We start from the raw sequence: 19697 nt of genomic DNA on the forward strand, positions 1-19697 counted from the left end.
GCAACTGTGGAGGATTTTCAACAGAAAACTGCCCTGCCCAAAAAGCCTCACTTTTGTCCCAGTTCACTTTCGCTGATGAAGCCTTTTCATACACATTAAGTGCATTAACCAGGGCCTTAATGTCTTTTTCATGATTAACAAACACTGTCACATCATCAGCATAAGCACTTACAGTAATACTTGAACTCTGAGATAAACCAGGAACAATAAAACCAGACAAAGTTTTACGTAAATAAAAAAGAAGAGGCTCAATAGCAATGCTATATAATTGTCCTGATAAAGGACAACCTTGTCTGATACCCCTTGAAACTGGGATTGGCCGGTTTAGCCCACCTCCCACCTTAACAATGCAAGCAGCACCAGAATACAGCAATTTGACCAAATTTAGAAAATGTTCACCAATACCAAAAGCTTTTAATACATTAAAAAGATAACCATGATCAATTCGGTCAAAGGCTTTCTCTTGATCTAAAGAAATTAAACCAACTTTCATTTCAAAACCTTTACAAATATCTAAAATATCCCGAATTAAAAACAAATTGTCCATTATTGTTCTCTCTGGGATACAATAAGTTTGATCTTATTGTACAATTATGTTAAGATATTTTTTAAGTCTATTAGCAAGACACTTAGACATAATTTTGTAATCAGTGGTTAGTAATGCAACAGGTCTCCAATTTTTTAAAAGAGATAAATCTCCCTTTTTTGGTAATAGTGATAGCACAGCACGTTGACAAGATACAGGCAAACGACCATCTTTGCTACATTCACAGAAAACCTCATATAAATCTTTTCCAATACAATTCCAAAAACGCTTGTAAAATTCAGACGGTAACCCATCAATACCCGGAGATCGTCCAACATCAAGCTGACCAACTGCAATAGTGAGTTCTTGAAAAGAAATTTCAGTGTCCAGGGCAGTCTTAGAATATGAGTCTATTTGAGGCACGTCTTGAATTAGCTGTTCAGCACAGTCAGTATCACATTGTTCGGCAGTATAAAGACTGGAATAAAAAGTCACTGCATGATGCCTCATCTCTGTAATGTTGCTGGTCATCCTCCCATCAGGAAGGCGAAGACATGACATCTGTTTCTGTTGTGCCACTTTGTGCTCCAAATGAAAAAAATAAGCACTAGGAGCATCCATTTCATTAACAGAAACAAAACGAGACCTTACAAGAGCTCCCTTCACCCTTTCATTCAAATTAGGGCTGCACGATTAATCGAAAAAAAATCACGATCTCGATTCAAACATAAATGCGATCTCATTTCTTAATGTTGGCGATTCACTTCCGTGTATTTCTCTCAGATCATGCTGCGTTCAAGTGTTATAGGCCTTTATCACAGAGGAATTGAATACCGGAAGTGCGCGTCGAAGCAGTGTGCTGATTCTTCCGGTTATGCATGTTTTCAATGTGCTGTGAACACCTAGCTGAACAAACGACAATTAAAATAAGCATCTGGAGGATGATTTAAAAATCTGGACATTTTCCGAGACAGGAGAAGAGATAAACTGATCATTACTGTGTACAGGATTTTTCAAACTCTGTTGAACTTGTAGTTTTTTAATCCGACATAAGCCGAGGGTCGTAAACATACGTGATTATTTCACCACACGGTGTCAGTGCACGTCTAAATAGTGTCCGCGATTAAGTGTGTGTGAGACCTGACGAATAAGATCTGAATGAACATATTGATTTGTATTAATATTTTAGTCATTGTTCTGTCACTTTTCAGTGACAATAATTTCACTGTAGCCTACAGTATATGTAATTCACACATTTATGCCAAAATTCAGTCACGCTGTTAACGTATTACTGTTTAAGATTAATTAAATGCTTAACATTGTTTACTTTCTTTAAGGCAGTTACCGCGCATTCATTCATCCATTTATAACATGAAAATGAACCATGGTTTTTATTACAAATAAAATAAAACATGGTTATTGTAGTTTATCATGGTATTTGTAGTAAAACTAATACAAATGGAAGTCAATCCACGAAAAAAATCGTTTTGATTGAGTCGCGATGGGACCGGAAGTAGAGGTACACTGCTTCACTTACCGGAAATAGGAAGTGTGATAAAGGCCTATTGGTCACACCAGAGCTTGTCACACTCACACAATAACAAAACACTAACCAATCAATCATAAATCTCCACTTCTCTCCTCTCCCTCGTTGGCCATGTTTCGCTGTTACGGACGTGTAACAAGACGGCAGAGCAGACCTAAACGGAGTCAGATTTGTAGCGGTAAGAGGTAAAAATTAACCGCAAACTTTACACGCGCGCACGGCAGAGAGAGCGAGAGACCTTGCGTGTGTGTGCTGGTGTGCACCTAATGAGGCGCATGTAAGACGGAGAGCATCCTGATTGGCTTGTTTCGGTAAGTCAACCAATCAATTGTCAGTGTGGGCGGGCTTTTATCTCTTCTCCCGAACCGAATTAATCAGTTCAGTGTATCTAGAAACTGGAGCGCCATGGCAGAGGGAGAGTGCCCCATAAAACGAAAGTATAAACATAATGACAATCTTGCACGCTGTACAGTTTGTTACTGACATGTTATGTTTGAGTTAAACAAGTTTCATTTCATGTGCATATTTTTCAGGTCGGCTAGTTGCCAAGGCTACATGAAAACAACAAACTCCTTAGACCTGTTTAAAGTTGCAATGAAATATAAATGCAGTTTACATAAATAGTATAAGCAGCTTATGTAAATAGTAAAAGTGATCTACATAATTTTACATATTTTTTTTTTTTTACAAATAATTGCATAGGCCTATAGAAATTATATATTAATGATATATTATATTATAATATACAAGTAAAGTCATGTTCTGTGGTGAAATTCGGGATACTTTTCCTCCTTTCATGTTTTTTTTTTTTTTTTTGGGGGGGGGGTGACTTTTTTCAGGTTGGGATGTCTGTAACACTGTCTTAGTACATTAAGCCACGTTAAGCGTTTTCTTATAACATTTTTTTTAAACATATTTTATTTATAGTTTTCATTTTTTACAAAAACGCAAAAACAAAATGAAACAACGAAATAAGACAACAAAAACCCTCTCTCCACAAGGCAAGATATTAAATAATCATAAAAATAGAAATAAACAGTAATAAGCATATATTTACATCTAGTCTGTCTACATTTGTTGTTTCTACATTTTAATTTAATTGTAACTAATTACTTTTATTTAAAATTGATTCATTTTTTTTAAAGTATAAGAAAAAATGAGAATCGTGATCTCAATTCCCATGGAGAAAAATCGTGATTCACATTTTAGCAAGAATCGTGCAGCCCTAATTCAAATACAACCCCAGTTCTCTTTTTTTTCCTTGCAGGTTGTTAAACATATTAGGATCATATCTATTAATTAGATCCACCTCCATCTTTGATATGTCCTTTTCAATTGACTGAATACTTTCTCTTAATTTAATAGTGGAATTAGCAGTATGTTTCAAACAAAACATTTTAATGTTTGTTTTCCCTATTTCCCACCACTGTTTTAAATTTTCAAAAGTGCCTTTACACAATCTCCACTGTTGTCAAAAAGTCTCAAAATGTTTACAAAAAGAAGCAATTTAGTGTTAAAATGCCAATAAGAAGACTTTTTTTATACACTTAGACATGTTTATAGTAAGAGAAACCAAATGATGATCTGTGAACCCTACTGGAATGATACAACAATCCATACTCCGACTACTAAAATGACTGGACATATAAATCCGATCCAATCGAGCAGCACTGACTCTGTTATCTGTCATTTTAATCCAAGTATATTGTCTCACTTGTGGATGTTTAATCCGCCACATATCTAAAAGATCTATTTCTCTAATTATTTTTGATAACTGAGATGTAGACTGAAGATGAGGTTCTTCATTAGTGCGATCAATAGTGAAATTCTCAGTACAATTCCAATCACCTCCCATGATTATGTTGCCATCAGCACACAACATTAAAACATTTCTTAATATACTGAAGAAAAAAAAATTCACTCTTTCATGTCCCACATTAGGTGCATATGCATTTACAAAATAAAAAAGAAACCCATCAATATCAGCCTTTACCACTACTAGTCTTCCATTTACAGGTTCCTCTTTCTTTAAAACATTAACTCTTGTATCTGGAGAAAATAAGATAGCCACCCCAGCACTCACATTTGTTTTGTGACTAAGTACATATTGCCCTTTCCACCATAATCCCCACTCAACTTCATTATCAATATTGCTATGCGTTTCTTGAAGGAACATAACATTAAATTTTTTTTTGCTCTATTGTTTCAGAAACCAGAGCACGCTTACGTTCATCCCTTCCACCATTAATGTTAAGTGAGCCAACCCTCAAAACCTCCATAAAAAATACTGGAAGAAAGAGCAGACAGGCAGAAAAAAACAGAAATAAAGGGGGGAAAAAACCATGTGATACGTGAGAAAAAAAAAAATTACAACAATACTTTTGACATTCTCTTTTTCTCTATTTTCCGGTACTTTCTAACTGTAGTTAAGTCCTTCTTTAGACGGAACCGCTTCTTTTCACTCAGGAGATCAACCCCCACAGTCTTCTGAAGAAAAGTAACAGACTTAAGCCGCGTTTCCACCGCAGGAACTTTACCCCGGAACCAGGAACTTTGGGGGGGAACTCGGTGTGTTTCGACCGCAGGAACCAGGGTCTAAATGAAGTTCCGGGTAAATATTTCCCCCTCCAAACGGCCCTGCTTGCGAGGTAGGACTTTTCAAAAGTTCCCGAACTTTCGGGGGTGGGACTTGGGCGCTGAACATGCTGATTGGTTGAGCTCTCGCAGCTATTTTTTTCCCACCGCCATATTTACAAGTCTTTTGCGAGGTGGGTTCCGTGGGTTTTGCGTTCAGTAAATATTTTTTTTGCAACAATGGAGTTCAACAAAAAATTCGACCGATGGACCGACGACGAGGTTCAGGCTTTATTGAGCATATATGCGGAGGAGGACATCCAGCGGGAACTGGAAACGGCGACCCGCAATGAAAAGGTATAACTGAAGATATCGACTCGGTTCCAGTCACACTGGAAAACAGTGCAGAGAGAAGTTGAAGAAATTAGACAAGATTACAAGAAATTAAAGGATCATAACAACCGGAGCGGTTCCGACCGGCGTATCAACAAGTGGTATGACCGCCTGGACGCGTTGCTGGGACACAGACCGTCCTTTTCTGGCGCAGCGGTAACGAAAGACTCGGCTAGTGCGTTGTTGGAAACCATCCAGGAATCCGAGTGGGTTGAAGGTAAGTTAAATATATCATCTTGGTATCATCTATTAAACTCGTTGCAGTGTTTAAACACGTTGCAGTAACTTTTTTCAACGTGCTTTTCCAGGTGTAACGAGTGGCCCTGATGAATCGCAGGCAACGGAGACCAGCGTGTTTTCCCCCGCGGTCACCAGTACGTTATAAAGCTGACAAAAATGTGTATATATTTAAAAACTGATGTGTAATCCTTAATGGTTTTGTTGTTTTTAATTGTAAACTTAAATTGCCCATGATAAAAATTGCACACTGGGCATTGTTCAAGCTGGGCAAACAATTGTTCATTATTTGTAGTGAAAACACTTTAAATAATTAATTGATGGTTTCTATTGTTTCATGGTTGCCTTGTGTATTAATTTCCATGTGTTTCTGTGCAATTTTTCTACTTAGAGAAAAGGAAAAGGGACTGTGACTTTCTTGATGCACTGAGGGACATGGAGGATGCTAACCCTGCAGCATGGACAAGAACTGACCAATATATGCAGCTGTTACTGGATGGCCAGGCCGAGGAGAGATGAGGAGGCAAGAGTTGGCATTCCACCAGTCAGAAGCGGAAGAAAGCAGACGGCAGCAGAGGGACTTTCAGACCGGGTTTCTGTCTGTTCTTGGACAGTTTGTCCAGTTGTTCAAGAAGTAGCCACAATGACCAGCCGCTTGAATGAAGCATTTGCACTACCACATTTGTACTTTATATATTGTACGTGTTGGCACAGCTCTTGGACAGGTTACTGAAAAATACACTTTTTTTATATTGTTGTTTTCACATTTTATATTTTCATTTTATTGTTCTAGTAATTTATTTGTCTTTGCACACTTTTATTTTAATTTTGTAAGAACTAATCTGTCTAAAATAAAGTAAAATGTGTAAAATGTCACTGTGTCTTTAATTTCCACATTCTAACTATATAACCACATTCTAATTGTATTCATATAGTGTAGGAAGCAAATAAAAGGGCTGCTGCTCGCAAGTCTTTCTGAATATGCACATAAACATATCTAGAAAACCCAAATATTATATTTTTAAATGTATAACTATGTGAATGTAGTATAATAACTTATAACCACAACTTAAGTGAAGCCATAAGTGTGGTCCTGCTTCATTTCAAATTTGAGGAAGAAGTCTCTAATATTATGCATTTAATGAAGCATATTGTAATACTAGTCATGTGATTTTTTTTTTTTGTGAATGTTAAGAGATGTTATTGTGATAAAAAATAAAATACTTGCAGTCTAGTACCTAATCTTTCAACCGCTTAATTCAGTCTATTGTTTTCATTCAATTAACTTTTCACACATCTGTCATGAATGACTGAAACCTCATTATCCTTTTATAGAAAATGTTTTGTTTTGGAATTGAGCTATTACAACACATTCAGATTTTGGATTGCCCATCATCCCATTTTGCATTAAAATGGTCAAACCAGGTGAAAGTGCACGTTTAAATAAGCAGTGTTGGTAATGTGTGTACATAATCAGCAAAAGCAGCGCTGCTTGCATCACCTACACTTGTTATTGTTGCAGACAGTATCGCGCAAAAGTGATTACTGTCCGTCGGTGACTGGGAGAAGCAGTCGCGCGCATTCCCACGTCACCGGACTAATTTGCCTAATCTCCCCGGTACTTTAGACCGCGGTGGAAACGCAGATTGTAGCAGGTCTGGGGGAGAAAAAGTTCCTGGGAAAAAAGTTCCTGGTACAAATAGTTCCGGGTAATTTCGGTGGAAACGCGGCTTTAAACTTCTCTACATCAGGAAAGAATTCTTTAACATCAACCTGTTTTCCAAAGTATTATCTAGAAACTGATCAATTTCCTCAGGGCTCCAGAGTGCGACTAAATGGTCGCATTTTGCGACTAAAATTTGAGAGTGTGCGACTGAATTTTACATCCAGTCGCACATGTGCGACCAGTAAATTTGCCTGCTGTTGGTACTGGATAAATTAAGAAAATACACTTACTAATTATAATTGATAGACGTTATGTCTGGCAAATTCTATCTTTGCCAGCCGTTTCTATATGAGATAATATTAAATCATTTGTCCGTGATGCATTTTTGCCATTCGCAATCCAGAAGAGAGAGAGAGAGAGAGAGAGAGAGCGAGCGAGCTCTCTCACGTGGAGCTGCAGCGAACACAACACCACAGTCAGCTTAATGAGTGAGGATGGCCAAGAGAACTACACAGAAGTTTAGTCTGCTTAAACTTTAGGGATGTGCTGTGATATTAATCTAATTTTATTTTCGATTTTGGCTTCCAAGAATTATAAAAAGATGATATGAGGTAAAACTATTCCTATAGCCGTGTTCCGTCGAGCGCGACATCCTTCCCTTCACAGCTGCGCTGTCATTTCTCCCTAAACCTAAACTAAACGTCAGATTCAGTGATTGTTGTAAACTGCGGTCTCTACTGTTGCTAAACTGCGGGATGTGTGTGATAATAAATAGCTATTAAATGCAGTATAATCCGCGCAAGAGACGCTGTTTCCAACTTCAAGGCAGCTTATGTGTGTGTGCTGCGAAATGGACCGACTTGCACTTAATATTTTAGGCTTCGTGTGCGCGTCTAAACCATCAAATAAACAACAAATAGCCGGTGTCAAATTGACCGGATTGGAGAGTAGTTATTTTAACAGTTTATATCTTAAATGGGCGTAAATAGTTTGGAGAAATAGGAGAATATGATATTATTAGTTCTACATTCGATCGGTCTTAAAGGGGCAGCGTCTAATAAACCTGCTGACGATTGAGCCATTAATTCGAATCGAACAATTAAAGGCAAATAGAAAAGATTCACATCTCTTGAATTAATAACTTTAGCTTTTATAAGCATTAATCTATCAATTTATACAGTGAAAACTATGCAGTGTTATTTTACATTTCATTACTTTATTAGATTTCTTTGTAGGTTTGTTCTTTACTGTAATATTAATGTTAGCAGACCTTCCGAATGCCTGCACACTGGTCCATTTACAAATAGATGTTTTATATTTTTGTTCAAACTTTGCGGTTTCTTTTGCTATATATATTTTACTTTTTCAAGCCATGTTAATTATGTTCTTAATTATGTTTTTTTTTTTTTATAAAAAAAAAAAAAGTATAATAAAAAGAACCGGTAAGAATACTGTTAAAGTACCGGATCGATAAGCAGTATCGGTAAGAGTAGTAATACCATTAAAACCTTAACGATACCGATCCCTATTAGTAATACAGTGGAAATTAGTAGATTTGGTTAGCATGTTGATTTATGGTGTGCGCCCCTAAAATTTCTGGTTGTGCCCCTAAAATTTTCAGTAGGGGGCCACTGGGCTCCAAGTGAAAAAAGTTAGTCTGGAGCCCTGTATATAATGAGAGATCCTTATGGGGATCTTGAGAGTTCTCTTCTAACCCATACTGTGAGCAGGAGTCCATATCCTGCACAGAAGCAGGCTCATCTGACAAATCATCCTCTGCTATCGTCAGTGCGTCTGTTTCGACTCTCTGCATCACACACATACTAATCCGTACTAGTACTTGGGAACACATTCTCGCCACTTTTACTATCCTGTTCAACCACTGAGTTTTCTGTACTCTTAACCGCATCATCATCGACATCAGTATTTAAACTGGTTGCCGCTACCATTGGTATTTCTAGAGTTTTCTCCACTACATTTGAAACCATGTTAACGTTTGACCGTGTTACCTCCGCGAGGCCTGAAATCTCCTCCTGACCTGTCTGAACGGCACGTTCGAAATCACTATTTTACTAGCTGCATTATGCAGCGGTGTAACCTGCACCAATTCATCTTTTATGATAAGCCCACTTTCTATCACCTGATTTACAAGATTCACCTGATTCTCCTACCACAACTAGAACATCCTCCACCGTCACTCCGTCCTCCGGCATACACCTGAAGCCATTGCGAAGAGAAACGGATGGTGTCTCCACATGGAACGCCATCCTTCTCTTACACGACTCCCACTTCTTCCACAAAAATTAAATAACTATTACCAAACCATGCAAAGGCAGAAAAGGGAAAAAAAATAAAGATTGAAAAACAGGTGACCTTTCACAAGCTTCACTCTCGCCCAGCACTACTCTCACCCACAACCTCCCAGCATGCACCACAGTGAGAGAGAGAAAGAGAAAGAGAGAGAGAGAGAGAGGTTTATAATTCTTTAATTTTTACATTTCAAAAATCATACATTACACATTAAAATTAAAACATATATAAACCCACAAATGTATACATCAATAATAAAATAAAAACAAAACAAAAAAATAAAATAAAATAAAAATAAATTAAAAATTCAGAACCATCACATCATAAATTGTGCATAAAACATCATTAACACACCATATTTCAATAAAACTCCTGACATTGTTTACAAAATTATAATATGCATACTCTACTTTAAGCCTTCCAGCCACTAAACACCTAAACATAACTTCAGGATCCGTACTTGCAAATTGTAAGCCTTTGTTCTTCCTAGTCTTCCACACTGCCAATTTTGCAGTCCCAATCAGATAACTTAATAAACACACTTTCTTCCTCATCAAAAACCCATACTTTAACCCTCCAATGAATACTTTGTGCGAAAAAACCTCGTCAAATTTCCTGAACCATTCCTCAAGAAGTTTAAAAAGACTCTTTAGTCTTGCACATCTTAAAAACAAATGTTCCAAATCCTCATCTTCCCCACAGAACCTACATTCCCCACCCACTGCTGGATTCAAGTGTGCCACATGTCTGTCTGTAGCTATTGCCCTGTGAATAATCCTCCACTGTAGATCAGCTGTCCGCTTCTCTACTGGAGGTTTATACAGGGCTCTCCACCTGTCCCTCATGAGAAAGTCTGGAGTCAACAGTCCTGGCCACCCGGAGGCTTTTACTCTCTTGAGTGATTCTTGATGTATGACCTTCACTGTGGTGTGATATATGGCCTTCTTCGATGTAGACTCAAAAAGTTCTATTTTAGGAACCTCAAAAGACAAGATTGAGCAAGCGTCCGCACCCTCCAGATCTTCCTTCCTTGAGGGCGCTATCTTTATCTTTGGAAATCCATTCTCATTGCTTTCTTTTCTTGCGATGATCTCTCTGTAGCTGCTTGGTATTACATTAAAAATTTCCTCCATTAGCTTTGCTGCAAGTCTTAGTGACCGTAATCCTGTCACTTCTTTTAGGGTCTCTGCTGATATCCATCCATTATTGTCCAAGAGGTGCCCCAGTTTTACAATGTTATTCCTTAGTAAACATGTCCGTTTACTCACAGAAGATAACATCCTTGTCTGTATCATTGGATTAAAAAACAAGGGTTCTTCAGTGACCCAGTGTCCTTGAGGATCAATGTCCCGGTCTACTTTAAAAACAGTTCTCCAGACCTGCAACATAGACCTGTAAACCAGTGTAAGCTCAGACAAGCTCACCTCCTCCAGTCTTATTAGGAATAAATGTTTATCCAATCCCAGTCCTCCTACTTTCTGTAGCAAAGCACAAGCAGTTTGAGCCCAAGTCAAGTCCTTACGGTATAGGAGTCTTTGTGCCGCTTGTATCCTGAAAGCATGGATATGACTCCTCACATCCACCAAACCCTGGCCTCCTTCCTGTACAGGTAGATACAGTGCTGCTTCCCGAATCCAGTGCTGCCCACTCCAGAAGAAGTCCACTAATGCTCTCTGTATGGCTCCATTACAATCATCCTGTGCCACAGTGTAGAGGCAGTTAGGTTATTAACAACCAAAACTCGCCCTCTGTACGACAATTGTGGTAATAGCCATTTCCATTTAGACAATCGGGCAATCACTTTCTCCAGCATTCCCTCCCAATTCTGCATCTGAAATTGATTATTACCTAAATATACACCTAAAACTTTCAGTCCTTCCCTACCCCATTTCAAACCACCAGGAAGCTGTGGAGGTCCTTTTCCCACCCACTGTCCAATAATGAAGCCCTCACTTTTCCCCCAGTTTAATCTAGCTTAGAATGCTGTTTCATATAGTTCAATGCTTTTAGTTAAAACTGTAACATCATCCTGGCCTGTTATAAAAACGGTAACATCATCAGCATAAGCCGATACGGACACCATAGACCTTATGTCTCCATTTGGAAATAAGACTCCGTTAAGACTTCTCCTTAACCTGCACAAAAGAGGTTCAATGACAAGGCTATACAACTGTCCTGATAGTGGACAGCCCTGCCTGATTCCTCTGCAAACAGGTACTGGTGCGCTTAAACCACCACCAGCTTTTACAAGAACAAAAGCATTTGAATACAACAATTGAATATAAGAAATAAATTTGTCACCAAAACCAAAATGCTGTAACACATTATAGAGATACCCATGGTCAACTACAAACATGGCGTTCTCCTGATCTAGAGAAAGAACACCAATTTCATAATTGTTTAACTGACTGATTTCAATAACATCACGTAACAAAAAAAATATTATCCATAATGGATCTTTCAGGAATGCAGTATGTCTGCTCCTTCTGTACCAATAAACCCAGATAACACTTAAGTCTGTTAGCTAAACATTTTGAGAATATTTTGTAGTCGACACACAATAATGACACTGGTCTCCAATTTTTTAGAAGTCCCAGGTCTCCTTTTTTTGGAAGTAATGAAAGTACTGCCCGACTACAACTTATGGGAAAAATCTTACTTTGGCAACATTCAGACAGTACCTCATAAACATCTTCTCCTAAAACACCCCAAAAATGCTTGTAAAACTCAGCAGTCAATCCATCAATTCCTGGGGATCTATCCGTGGACAACTGCTGCATTGCCTCTTTAAGCTCTTGAAATGTAATGTCATTATCCAGAGCCCTTTTCTGCTCAGTCTCAAGCCTTGGTAGGTCACTAAGTATATCATCAGCGCTTTCATAGTTACATTTTTCAGAAGCATATAATTGTGAATAAAAATCCACAGCCAACTTCCTTATTTCCACAGGATCTGATGTTATAGAACCATCATGACGGCGAAGATGATACATTTGCTTTTGTGTTGTACTTTTCTTTTCAAGGTTGAAAAAATATGTGCTAGGAGTGTCCATGTCATTAATAGAGCAAAATCTTGCCCTTATCAGCGCTGTCTTTACTTGTTCTTGTAAAAAAGTCCCAAGCTCTTTCTTTTTCTTTTGTAGAGCATCATCATGCACAAGTTCTTTGTTATTAAAAATGTCCCGTTCTAAAAGTTCAATGTCTTTTTGCAGTCTTTTCACAGTTTCCTTCACCACTGATCCAATATGAGAGGAGTAATTCTGACAAAAAATCCTTATGTTAACTTTACCCACATCCCACCACTGATTAAGATTCTCAAAAGAATCTTTCCTCATTTTCCAGTTCTTCCAGAAAAAATTAAAAGAATCACAAAAATTGACATCTTGCAACAACTTAGCATTAAAATGCCAGTAATAAATGGGTTTTGACAAAAATAACCATGTGATGGTCTGAAAAACCATTAGGCAGAATTGAAGCATTCATCACTCGATTATTCCATAATTTTCCCAAATAAAATCTATCTAATCTTGCACCACTGACTCTACTATCAGTTACTTTAAGCCAAGTGTATTGTCTAGCTCTTTTATTGATCATTCTCCACACATCTAATAATTCAAATTCATTTAATACTTTTGTCAACACCATGCTAGACTGACTATATGGCTCTTCACCATTTCTATCAATTGTAAAATCTGTGGTACAGTTCCAATCTCCTCCCATAACAGTACACACATTACTCTCAAGTGTCTGAATTATAGGCTACTTCTCATTTTCATAAAAAATTCCATCCTCTCAGAATCATTATTTGGAGCATAAACATTCATGAACACAAATACCATTCCTCCAACCTCAATCTTAATTAACCAAAGTCTACCTTTTATAACCTCATCTACAGATAAAATATTTTTCGAAAATAAAATATCTACCCCTGCGCTGTTTGTCCCATGACTTAAAGTGAGCTTCCCTTCCCACCACATATTCCATTCATTTTCATTATCAGTATTAGAATGGGTTTCTTGTAAAAAAAAACTACATCAACCCGATTAATTTAAAAAAACTCAGAAACCATTGCCAACTTATTCCTGTCTCTACCTCCATTTATATTCAAGGAGCCCAACCTTAAAAGCCCCATAAGAAAGAGGAAATAAAAGAGACAGGACAGGTACAAATGTAACACACAAAGATTAGAAGTCACCATGTGCATTTTGTTCATTTGACTCTTTTCGAAGCATGCCTTTTATCCTTCCTTAACCTTGTTACCATTTTCTTCAGACGGAACCTCTTTTTTTTTACTTAAAGCCTCGTAACTGACCGTTTTCTGCAACACCAACACTGACCCAATGAATTTTTCTGTGTCTGGAAAAAAATCCTTAACTTCCACTACTTTTCCAAACGTTGCATCCAAAAAGTTATTAATTTCCTGCAGTGTGTACGTATTATCCAAAACCTGTGATCCTATCTCAGAAATATCAGAGATTGCCTCCTAAACGACATAACATGCTTCAATGCTACATTTGTGGAACCATTTTAATTGCGCTAGCAAACTTTCCATAACGAACTAGCCCCGCTCAATCTCATCATTATGAATGAATGGGGGCACGTTCGAGATGGTTATCCGTGCCGTCGGCGTAACCAGCGGGGAAACATTAATAAAATCACCACTTACCACAACTCCGCTGACCACGAGACGATTAGCTAACTCTTCCTCCTTTACAAAAATCACAACTGCCTTGTTCATCCTCGAAGCCGAGGAAACGTTTTCAAAGCCGATCGCCACTAGCACGTCTTCCACTTCCACACCTGGCGCAGGAACGCACCTGATTCCATTACGCAGAGACACAGGTGTCGGACAACTATTAACAAAACAAACAAAATGCACAAGTAGTTGCGACAACATTTGGGGACATTTTGTAGGTCTAAAATGTTTTTGTGTTTTTTTGTAGTTTCAAGTAAATCACATTTCTTTCTTTTTTTACTCAAAGGGTCCTGTAAACTGGAAAATATGTAAAGGTTTTTTATTTATTTATTTTTTACAGTGTACTATTCTCTTTGAGAGACTCATACTCATGTCATTTATTATGCAGCATTTAATTCTACACAGTAATTTAATCAACTCTGTGAATTCGAATTCACGTCCTTGACATACAAGAATGAAATGAACTGCCAAACGTAGGCCATCTTCTTGCTACTAAAATGTATGTAAGTTCAACTTTTCACAATTTTATTTATGTATAGAACACCACCCATAATTACCTTCATACACAGATGTTCAGTTGCAGTTTATTTATGCTCAGTTACAGTGCATTTATTTTCTACATATGATGTTTACATGACTCTAATGATTATGTCGTATAATTCAGATTTTTAGAAACTGGAATATTTGTCTTAACTGAATTATGACAAATGGGTTAACATGTTTACATGCTTTACTGAATATGAATTCCAATTAGTGTAAGTCAATTTTGTTAAACACAACAATGCAACATCAGCAATATACATAATCATCATGATTATGATGTGATGACTGCATCTTACAAAATTGCCAAGGAATGCTTCAGAAAAATTTATTATTTGGACCCTGATATGGACATAAATAGACTTCTGACATCTTGCTGATGGAAAATGTTTTGTAACTGTACCATTACATAATTTTTTTCTCATCTATTAAGTATTGCATCATATAAAGGAGTATATTGCATAAACATCAATATCATCAACACATCTATTAAGTATTGCATCATATAAAGAAGAATATTGCATAAACATCAATATCTTATGAACTTTTGAAGAACCTTGAATTAGATTTTTGAGAAAACATGTTTCCCCTTTGAAGGATCAGTGGGTTTGGTTTGCTTGATTCAGTCCTTGGTTAAAATTATAATGCGTTTGCTTTTTCTTTCTGTCTATTTTTCCCTTTGTTACTTTTTCTCTGACACAGACATGCACACACACACACACACACACACACACACACAACCACACACACCTTATTCCTTCTGTTCCTCTAGGGACATTGGAAGGCCAATTAGTATCTCTGGTCCTGTGTTAAAACTGGCCCTGCTCAATTAACATTCTACCAGAGAATTCTCCATGAATTTTACAGCTCTCTTCGTTCAACCAGATGAAATGATATCTGATTCCCTCGGGTGTTTCTCCATTCTAACATGTACATAACATTTAGTGAGTTATTCTGTCTTGAGTTTCGATTAGAAATGTATGTTTCTGCCCCCTATCCTATGCTGTTTTGTCTTGCAGTGAATTGAGATAATGATGTTGACATTTACCATCCCATAAGCCGTTCCCTTTCGATACGGTTCACTCGCATTGCATCAGTGTTTTTCTGACGCTTATGGGGAAAGTCTGTTTTCTCTGAATATTGAAGCCTGATTGGTTCACATCTGTGCAACTGCACAGACAAATGGATTTTCAGCCAGACAAAACGGGCGGGGCAGACTGCCTATTTAAGTCGCGCTGAAAGCAATTTTAAGACAGAATTTTTCTCCTTCAGTGCGAAGATCATCTCTTCGCTGACTCCGAATATGACAAGACAGAAGCCTCTCTACTGTCTACCTGCTGCGGATCAACAGCGCCTCGCAGCTAACTCAGTGCTTCTCCCCAGCGGCTTTCTTGTGAAAGCAAAAGAGCAAATTTCACGGCGAAAGCCAAAAGATAAAATTTTTAACCTAAAAGAGCAAATTATGCGATGTTTGTTGCAAAATGTCACGCCACGAGTGTGGGGCTCCCCTGCTTCTCTTGGATGAGCACACTGCTCGCTGCTTAACGTCAGCGACCAGCCCCATTCTTCCCGGAGGTCTACAAAGAAAAGACGTGGTGCGCCCCCTATTCAGCGTGCGTCCATTAACCCTCTTCAGGGTGTTCCTCACCATGGTTGACGGCACGGAGGAAAAGGGTGCCGAGAGCGGCCAGGCTGGTTCTGCCCTTTACACAATGGTGGTCCTTCAAGTTTACCAGGCCAAACTTCTCCGTGCCATTGGGCAAGACCCTGACCTGGTGGCCTTCAAGAAGCTGTGCAGCACAACCGACCTCGCCCTGTGCACCACTAATGGCCTAAATGTTCGGGCGTGCCATGGCCAATTTGATGATCCTCAAGCCCCACCTTTGGCTAAACTTAACTGAGATCAAGGATGTTGACAAGACAGCCCATCCTTGACTCCCCTGTCTCTCCCTTTATGCTTATTTGGTTCTGCAGCGGTGGGCTTCGCTCAGCACTTCAAAGTGGCGTAGAAGACTTTGCAAGCGATGCTCCACTTCCTGCCAAAGCGAGCAAGTTCCTCTACTGATTCGAGTCGCCCTAAGTCATTGTCGACTCAGCAGCAAGCCAAGCCGGCTCCCGCACCTGCTCAGCCCCAGCAAAAGGCAGGACCCGAAGTGAAGCAGTGCTTCCACCCAGCAAAATGCTACCTGTTTCCCAGGCATCAGGTCCCCCACGCTAAGCTAGAGCTGGTCCCTGAGCCAATCAAGCAGCCCTGATGTTTTGGGCACAAGGAGGAGGAGGCTAAGTCCAGCTAAGCCCAGACTGCCACCAATACATCCATGTGTTCACCTCCCAACCACCTGTTCAGTTCCAAGAATTGGAGGCGTTGAGTTTGTTGCCAGTGCTAAGAAGTGGACCTCTTTACATCAAAAGAGAACACCCACTGCTTGAAGGAAAAGGACAAGGATAACGGGAACAAGCATTGCGTAGCTTGTGAAACCATCAGGCTTCAGTATTCTGAGAAAATAGAGTTGCTCTTTGATGTTATCTCAGGGAACCGAGGTTACATTAGCTACCTGGAGGGTTTTGTTACACGCCCCCACAGTAAATCTATATATTAAACTTTTGCGCTTTGCCTTAAATAGAGAAATTTATCTCATGTATATAATGCTAAATATTGTTGTCAATACAAATTATATTATCCAACATTTTGAGTGAAAAACTGACACAAATTTTTGAATATTTTATAAATTAAATTTTATGGCAATGTTCCAACAAGCATCTTTGTGTGCTTCAATGTAAGCAAGGGAATCTTTTGTGATCTAGTAACATAATTAGTGTCACAAATTTGCTTAGTTTTTCTTTGTTTTACTTTTTTTCAATATTAAAAACATTTGATGAGGTGAAAATATGTCCTTTAATCACTCACTCTTGCTATAAATTACTCATTGTTTCTTTGCTCTAATCGATGCTGCTTTTATTGCCTTTGACTCTACAGTCTTTCCCCCACAGTCCCGACTGCTCGCCTCTTTTTTATCAGTCCATCTTCTGATCAGCATTTCTGCCTCACTCATCTCTCTACTCTCTTTAATGCTGCTCTCATTTTAAGATCTCAGGCTCATTTTGGGTTTTTCAGATTACACCTTGCATGGCTTGTGACCTTTTAGCTCGGTTGCCATAGGTGATTTATTATATGGCAACCGAGCTAAAGGGTCACTTTCTTTCCGTGATGAACAGAAGTTCTTGCAAAGAGAACCTGTTCTGTCAGATGATCTACAGTTTTAGGCAAATTCTATCAAGACTCTGAACTGAATCATGAATAATAAATTGATCTGGCTTGATCTAGACAGCCAGTGAGAATATCCTTGGATGTGAATCGTGAATCATGGCCAGAATACATGTGTGTGTGTGTCACCATGGAGACATTCCCAATTTAATTTCCGATGTACTATTGACAGATTCACCTTCTCTCACTCTTGCAATGTTGGCTATATCTCAAGCCTGATCTCTCTTGAGTGTCTAATGTGGAAAAATCACCTTGGGTTTTCTCAGGTGCATATGGAGCACAGAGCAATATTTAACAGCAGACTGAAACACTTTTCTTTGTCTCTTTTTAAATATATGCAGCTGGATTTTTGAAGAGGTTGATATTGTCCTTAAAAAACCCTAACCATAACCCTGCCTCCTCATAATTACAATTATGTTAAAATGAGAGCTTTTGAAAGAATTGCCTTGTGGTTGATGTGGGTGGCTTCAAAGATCATGCATTTGAAAGAAAACTCATACTGCATACATTCCCTAGTATATTTGAAGTCAATTAATCCAATTTATGCTGTAAATATTATGACGATTGCTAAGAGGGAGAGGGTGAGAGAAATATAATTTTTTTACGGTTTTACAAAGGCCAAAATTGCTTTGTAGGCATCATGTCATGATTACGATATTTGAACTAACTTCCCAATGTAGCATTATGCTAGACTCTTCATGGCACCGGGAGGGACATGTTCATTCTAGCATTTGATTGGACAAAAATCTGTGTTGCGCAAGATGAGTCATTCAAATTTTGGACCGTTTTTCTGAAAGAAACCTATATACTTCATAGTTTACAGTCCTTTATAGTCCACATAAAACCAAAATTAGATTTTTTTTTTACTTTAAATCCATGTAATAAAAAAAAAAACGTGTTTGTAATGAAGTCTCTCATGAAGGCTGCAAGTAACAGTTAACAAATGAGAAACTTTTAAGAAAAACCTCACAGCAAGAAGTTCAAGTTCGAGTCCCGGTCCCCCCGGTTCGAGTCCCGGCTGAGCCTGTGTCTGCATGGGTTTCTTCCGGGTTGTCCGGTTTCCCCCACAATCCAAAAACATGCAGGATAGGTGAATTGAAGATGCTAAATTGTCCGTAGGTGTGAATGCATGTGTGTTTGACATTCATCATTGTTTGTTTCATCATTTCAAAATCATTGCCCCCCCCAAAAAAAGGACAGTCTCTTGCGTATCACCATACAAATTAAACTGTAATAGCTAGAATGGGTCTAGACTGCAATGAAATATAGCTACAATGCAATTGCATGAACAGAAATCTGGTCATAAAAGTGATCTTGGACTAGTCTGTACGGTCTTTTCATTTTGAAAAGTTGCCTATTTGGAGATGCTGGTTCTAAATATGTGCATGAGGGTGACCGTGAACCAGAGCCAGAAACACCACCCTGTCTTTGGATTCCTCTCCAGATCTTCCGTCAGCCAAACAGAGAGCTGTGTAAGATCATCCATCTGTGATTAGCAATCAAATACTTCTCCTGCATGGAACCCTGAGAACAGAAATTTCTCTAAATGAGAGAAAGAGGTGTCTCACTAACTACTCCAGACAACAAATGAACACTGTTGTTTGTGTAGCATTAATCAGATACAGTAACTGCCCTGCTGGAATTATATTTTCTTCCACTTATACAACAGTAACAATGTGAGGTCTGTCATTACCGCACAGAACCAGTGTCCTTTTTTCAGAGCAATGAAATGACGAGGTTGACATTTGCCTGCTGTCTCTGGTGTATCTCTGCCAGCAGATGAAAAGAGGAAAAGGTCTCTCATTAACAAAAGATCGGTTAGTGTACCATATCTAGCTCATGCATTATACACTATGGTATAATTACCCTACAGTTTCATAAGCAGTTAGGTTGTTTTTCAAGAGAACTATCGCTGCAATTTAGACTGATGTGACAGTAAATCTGACT

The sequence above is a fragment of the Gobio gobio genome, assembly GCF_949357685.1.
Source record: "Gobio gobio genome assembly, chromosome: 3".
NCBI lineage: Eukaryota > Metazoa > Chordata > Actinopteri > Cypriniformes > Gobionidae > Gobio > Gobio gobio.